We start from the raw sequence: 7,420 nt of genomic DNA, 5'->3' as shown, positions 1-7,420 counted from the left end.
ATTTAACTAATTTATAAATGAACGCCATTTCACGAACTTCCCCAATTAAAAAGATCTTTCAATCTACACAAAATTATATATTTAAAATATCTTGCAAACACTCTCTAAATCTAGTCCAAAACACTTAACTTTCTTGCACGACCAAACTGAATGCAAAAGTGTATCTTTTGCTCGTTATATTGAAAACACAAACCTGTCACAGTCAGTGTATGTCTTTTCAATAGCTCTGGAGTTAAATATCTTTCTTCCTTTCTTTGGCTTAGATTCGTCGATGAAGATTTATGGAAGGGTATGTCCACGTCTGCTGCAGGCTCGTTGGTGACTGACAAGTCCAATGCGGGACAGGCAGGCATGGTTGCACCAGTTGCAAGGGAAAATTAGTTGGTTGGGGTTGGGTTTTGCATTTTTTCTCCTTTGTCTTTTGTCAGTGAGGTGGGCTCTGCGGTCTTCTTCAAAGGAGGTTGCTGCCCGCCGAATTGTAAGGCGCCAAGATGCACGGATGGAGGCGATATCAGCCCACTGGTGGTGGTCAATGTGGCAGGCACCAAGAGATATCTTTAAGTAGTCCTTGTACCTCTTCTTTGGTGCACCTCTGTCTCGGTGCCCAGTGGAGAGCTCGCCATATAACACGATCTTGGGAAGCGATGATAGTTGATGTATAAAATTATAATTCACTAACCTATACATTATATTGACAAACTTTATCATAGTGTCTCTATTAATCCTCCAACAATCCATTACAAACTGAACTCCCAGATCCTTCTCCCATTTAAGTCTCGATTTATGCAATTCAGCCTTAGAATATTTTTGTTACAACAATTTATACATTTCTGAAATGATCCCCTTCTTTCCTCCATCTTGGATCAACGCTTCAATGTCGACTCCTTTGGTCAATCCAGATATCTCACTAAGCAGGTATGCAGCACTGATTTAAGTTGATAGTAACAGAAAAGAATATTATTGTGAATTTGATATTTTCTCTTCAACCTTTCAAATGTTACAAAAGGACTCACCTCAAAACCGTCATTTATAGTTCTAATTCCTTTCCAGTTCCAAATTTTTAGGAAGTTGTGATCAATCATAAAGGGTAGACCTTTATTCTTAAACAAACGGGCATATCCAGACAATCCACCTGAGAGTCCCATAGTTTTAATATCGTATTCCCACATTTTTATTAAATGAAATAAAACGGGCAATTTATGACTACTAAGAGTTTTAGAATTCCATTTATAAATGCAATGGCCCCTCCGTCCTCTCCAGTTCTCTTCAATTCAATATGTAACCAAATTATAAAAAAACTATCTAAATCAAACATTCTATGAATAGTTTTCAAATGGGAAGCATAATAATAATTTTTAAAATTTTAATTTTTCATACCACCTAACTCATATTTTCAAGTTAACATATGCATAGATATCCTTGCCAATTTCCCCCTCAACAAAAATGTCCTCATCAACACATTTAAATTTTTAAAGCATCTCATCGATACCTTTCAAGGTATATTCTTGAAAAAAAAGATTGGAGTGAAGGAAATATATTCTTTTTTTTTACAGTTCAATCTTCCTACCAATGTTAATGGCAAATCTTTCCATTTATTCAAATCCTCTTTTCTCACAGACAATAATGTTAAGCAGTTCAAATTCATTAATTGATTTATATTTTTATTCTCTTTAATACCTAAATATTTAACACTATTTAACCACTTTTATTCTATTAGACATTTACATTCAGAATAACCAGCTTCTGACAACAGAAGTTCATTCTTATTCCAATTCTCTTTCTTACCCTTACTGTAACAATTGTTCCTGTAATGTCTTCAAAGACTCTTTTGGGCCAGTCAAATATACCAATACATATTTTACAAATAAACGAATCTAAAATTCCATTAAGAGTGATGCAATCCCCTTTATTTTATCTTTTTTTCTTATTAATTATTCTAAAGATTCAATCACCAGTGTAAACAAAACAGGTGACAGAGGATACCCTTCTCTACTAGATTACTCCAAATGAAAGCATTCTGTTAAATCTCTATAAGTCACTACTCTTCCCTTATGTTTCTTATACAACTAACGAACACTGTTCCAATCTGAAATTTTCCAATACTTTACATTAAAAAAACATTGTACTCTATCAAAAGATATTTCAGCATCCCAAATGTAGGTGGGATACTTTCCAGGAAACATTTATCTTACTAATCAATTTGACCACATTTTCTACTGAATACTTATTTTTAATAAAGCCAGTTTGATGAATATGAATCAAGTTCAGTAAGTACTGCACTAATCCATTTCCCATCACCTTAGTCAAAAATTTATCATCAATATTCAATGAAGATATGGGCATATAAGACACTGGGTTTAACGGATCTTAAATATTGCTTTAAAAAAAGTTTCTGGAATCTATTGTGAATCTGATAACTTTTGCAGAACTTCCTCAAATACTGGTAAAACTTGATTTTAAAACCTTTAAAATAATATTCCACCGAAAACCCATCCTCTCCTGGAGATATACCATTTGGCATTGAATTAAACGTCGATGTAATTTCTAATTGATATTCCTTAAATGTTTCTCGTTTGATATAACCTGAACAGAAACAATAATTGAGTGCTAACATTTTACTTCATGTTCATTTCAAACCAGAATAGGAAGGGTCGGCCCATGTTCATCAAAAAAGCGACTTGAACTGATAATTTACCTTTCGAACCTATCAATAGATTCCCTTTTCTACAAATCTCTAACAAATGTTTTAAAGTAGGTATATTATATCTCTGCAATAAGATAGAATTCCACTTAAAATAAATTGACGTGAATAGGGTTCATAAATACCAGTTAATTTACCCTAGCCCATCTTGAGGCATATGAAACACCCAGCATACGGTTAATAAATATCAATTGAGCTGCTTCATAATAATTTTGAAAATGTGGTAATTGTAAACCTCACAAAACCTATTTCCAAGTCAATTTGTGTAACGCTACTCTAGCTAATTTTCCCTTCCATAAAAATTCTCGACCTACTTTATTTAAATCCTGAAAAAAAGATTTTGCAAGTAAACAAGGAATCAACTAAAAAAAAGATACTGGATTCGTGGAAAAATATTCATTTTAATACAATTTTCTCGGCCTATTAATGACAAAGGTAAATCCTGCTACTTAATAAGGTCTGCTTTGATCTTTCTCATTAACGGTACATAACTCTAATTGTAGAATGATTGAATGTATACATCAATCATTATACCTAAACACCTGATTTTATCAGACCGAAAAAATTTAGTAATTTGTCTACTTTAATCGTACTTTGGGTCAGGAATTGGTAATAACATATAACTTGCATGATAATTATGACTTTTTTTGTTAAGATGTGGTTGCCTTATTTGAAATGAATGAATTTTGAAATATCTCAAATTGTTGTATGTGTTTCTTTTATTTTCTTAATACATCTCTTGTGGAGTTTACTGAGGGTGAGTGGAATGGGGTTGGTTAGTTGTATTCTTCATTTATTCATTACCGACTTTGTAAAAGTTTCTGTTTGAAAATATTTTAAAAAGTTTAAAAAATGAAACTCGGTGAGGAAGTCTATGAGTCAGGCAGACACATAGACAGTAAATGTTTCTAATAGAATCACTTCTTTGGATAGCAAAAGAGGAAATTTAATCGGCATTAAAAAGTAAAGATGGAGATGTTAGGTCCGAGGTGGCGTGACGAAGAATGGACAGGAATAGCGTAGCTGAGCAACTGCCTGGGTGGAGAAGGGTGATAGAGGAAGAAGCGTGACGACTGGAGGCCGTAAAGGGGAAAAACTGACAGACAAAAGAGAGGGATGCCTGTTTGCATTAAAATAGAGATAAGGTTGCAGGAAGGATATACGTGGGCACTATTAAAAGAGCGGCGAAGTTATGTCTGTCGATGGCAGGATCAACTGCAAGCTGGCCGCTCCTTGGAATCTATAAACCCGCTAGGAATCACCAGAGCAACCGATCCCAGTGACAGTGGTGTTCCGGTGAAATCAGAGCTGGCGCCTCTTATTTTCACTCGAGAGGTCAATACACTCGATGTCAGAATTGATTGTTTTATCGTTAGGTCTGTGGAAGATACAAAAACAGGGTTCGGGCCAGGTAATATGCAGTAACTTCTGAGTATGAAGGATTTTGTAGGGTTTGGCGACTGAGAAACCAAATTGGATATGGAATCCAGCGAGCAAAAGCGTACGATTACGCACCTTTGCAGAATAAATAAATGTGTAGTCTAATAGCTTCAGAAATCAGAGGTGCCAAAGGGAACAGCGAACGCTCGTACATCTTTTCTGATGGGTTCTTATAAAGTCGCGTTCATTCCTAGAGGTAGAGAAAATAAGAACAAAATGAGACATTTTGAGGATTGACGAGGCATTGTTCATACGGTACTTGGAGTTACAAGCAGTCTTTGGTGTTCTAATTTCAGGAAATATACATTGTCATCAAAGAGGGTATAGAGAACATTCAGCGGAATTATTCGTGGAATGAAAGTAATATCACATGAGGAGAATTTGAACATATTTTGGATTCTACGGACTTGTTTTAGAAAAAAAATGAGGAAGAGATTTTTGAAACATATGGAAGACTGAAGGGAGTGGATCGGATATATCCTTTGTTGTTGGTATTCTGACCCGCAGATATAGAAACAAAACAAAACAGTACTTTTCTCTTTCGAATACAGATAAGGTGCAATTCTCGAGAGAGGGACGGTTTATGGTTCAAAAGGGGAATCAGGGATCACGTGAAAGAAGCAGGTGAAAATGTCACTGAGGGCGACCGGGTGGCAGAATCGCCTAAATCTGTATTTGTGTCTTGTGTGTGTGTGTGTGTGTGTGTGTGTGTGTGTGTGTGTGTGTGTGTGTGTGTGTGTGTGTGGGGGGGGGGGTGGTAACGGTCTCCGCTGTAACTGGGACAGGTTATGCAACGTTCTGGACTTTTCAGAAAGAAGTTAGACAATGTTTAACATTAAAGGAAGCAAATCAGCTGCAATGGTCAACGCTGGAAGGGATATGAGATGAATTTGAGCTGGATCACACAAAAATATACTCAAAGTAACATACAGATGCTGGTACAAATTTCCTCCAGGTTTCGTACAATCCAACTATCACATGAGGAGAATTTGACATATTTGGGATTCTACTCACTTGATTTAGAAGAATGAGATGGAGATTATTGAAACGTATAGGAGACTGAAGGGAGTGGAATAATTGGACGTGCATACGGTACATTCTTTTTTGTCAGTATTCCGACCCGCAGATACAGAATCAAAACAAAACAGTATATTTCTCTTTAGAATAGAGATAAGGTGCAATTCTCGAGAGAGAGGGACGGTTCATGGTTCAAAAGGGGAATCAGTGATCACGTGAAGGAAGCAGGAGGAAATGACACTGAGGTCGAACTGGTGACGGATTCGCCAAAATCCGCATTTGTGTCTTGTGGGATAAGGGTCTCCTCTGCAACTGGAACAAGTTGTGCAACGTTCCGGATTTTTCAGAAAGAAGTTAGACAATGTTTTTTTTTAAGAATCAAAAGAGCTGTAGTGGTCAACGCCGGAATGCTTATGAGATTAATCTGAGCTCGATCCCACAAAACTATACTCAAAGTAACAAACAGACACTGGCACAAATTTCCTCCTCCTGCCCAATGATGATTTGTGAAGATCATCTTCTAACATGACTCTAGACAAATCCACTTTGAAAAAAATTAACAGGGACTGGCGCTGCATTTTAGAAGGGATGCGAGACAACGAGTGATTTTCTTCTCTCACATCGAAATATGATGACCCTTTAACCGTAATTCTGAACCGAAAGTTTTATTGAATTCACTCCCTGAGATACTTCGAACTATACTGCCATCCGTGATCTCCTTTGCACAGTGCACTGCCTCTTTGCTTAGATTTGTCTGCGTTATGCAGATCCCCTTCTATAATTATCAGTTGAAACAATTATATTCAAATGCAATGTTCACTTTGGATAGTCACAAATCCTATGATATTACTCAACAATCTGTCATTTATTTATGAAATTGTTTGGACAACTTGACATCTACCTAGAGACGGAGAACTGTGAATCTGGGATAACTAAAGATTGGAATATAGTTTTATAATCATTGAACTACTTTCCTACCTTCCTCTCTAACACACTCTCTCTCTCTCTCTCTCTCTCCCCCTCTCTCTCTCTCTCCCTCTCTCTCTCCCTCCCTCTCTCTCTCTCTCTCTCTCTCTCTCTCTCTCTCTCTCTCTCTCTCTCTCTCTCTCTCTCTCTCTACGTATGTTCATTATAAATCCTATGTGTATGAATCAATTTATACATAAGCGCATATGTACAATCACATTCAGATCATTACACCACAGTAATCTTTAGTACCGTCATTATTCTACCGCGTCACACTCATCTGGGCAATTTGCATATCCCTACATATTCGTCTTGCCCATGTATTTTTCAATAATTTTCTTAAATATTAAATCGAGCCCGTAATCATCCCGTCAGCTGGCAACTCGTCCTATCCTCTCACCAATCCCCCTGTGAAGAAATTCCACAGAATATCCCCCTTAAACTCTCCCCTTTCATGCTCAACCCATGTCCTCTGCTTTGTATGTGACGTAATTGCAGTGGTAAATGTTTCCTTTTATTTAGTGTATCTATTCCCAGCATAATTTTTAATACCGCTAGATAATCACCCCTCATTTTTATATACTCCAGTGCGTGATGTCCTCATCTGTCTAACCATTCCCAATAACTTAGTTCCTCAAGAACTAGAAACATTTAGTAAATCTACTGTGTGCTATTTCAATCATATTGATCTATTTAGAGTAGTTGACTGACCAAAACTGCACACAGTACAAACACAATGCAGGAGAACCTGAGCAGGTCCAACAATATAATTAAAATAGAAAATATAAAGATACATCACAAACGTTTCCACCTTGAGTCCTTCATCGAGGTATGATAGTACACAAAGCCCATAATTTGGCTGCATCATTGTTTTCTTCATCTTTAGCATAACATCACAACTCCTACAATTCAAACGTTGATTTATGAAGTTCAATGTGCCAAAGGTTCTCTTCATGGCTATAATTAATCCACAGCATTAAGAAATAAAACATAAGTATTAAGCAACCTTTAATGCTAAAAAATCAAATTTATTAACACAAAATTTATAAACGGAGGTAGAGTGAATAACTCAACCGAGGAATAACATGTTTGGCGTGAATACCAATGACTTCAGATATTAAATTTTAAGTATGTATGCATTTGCCACAAAGCAACTTAAATTTGTTGCAAAATAATTTAAAAAAATCTGCAGTGATGGAGAGTTTCTGGAAGATATATTACCAACCACAAAACACAGCAGGTTATTAACGGTCTTAAATATCAATTAATTGAATATTCCACTTTCATTCAGTGGCA

General features: G+C 36.3%; 1 long non-coding RNA gene across 1 annotated transcript; it reads right to left on the bottom strand.

Annotated features, from left to right (window-relative positions):
- Positions 1-3,448: 3,448 nt before the first annotated feature.
- On the bottom strand, positions 3,449-7,074 carry LOC138760025 (uncharacterized). Its single transcript, XR_011355341.1, has 3 exons — positions 6,936-7,074; positions 4,217-4,331; positions 3,449-4,079 (listed from the first exon to the last, which is right to left on the bottom strand). It is a non-coding gene; the product is annotated as an uncharacterized lncRNA (long non-coding RNA).
- Positions 7,075-7,420: the final 346 nt, after the last annotated feature.

This window comes from Narcine bancroftii, chromosome 4, assembly GCF_036971445.1.
Source record: "Narcine bancroftii isolate sNarBan1 chromosome 4, sNarBan1.hap1, whole genome shotgun sequence".
In the NCBI taxonomy this organism is placed as follows: Eukaryota; Metazoa; Chordata; class Chondrichthyes; order Torpediniformes; family Narcinidae; genus Narcine; species Narcine bancroftii.
This window is presented reverse-complemented; position numbering and strand designations above follow the sequence as displayed.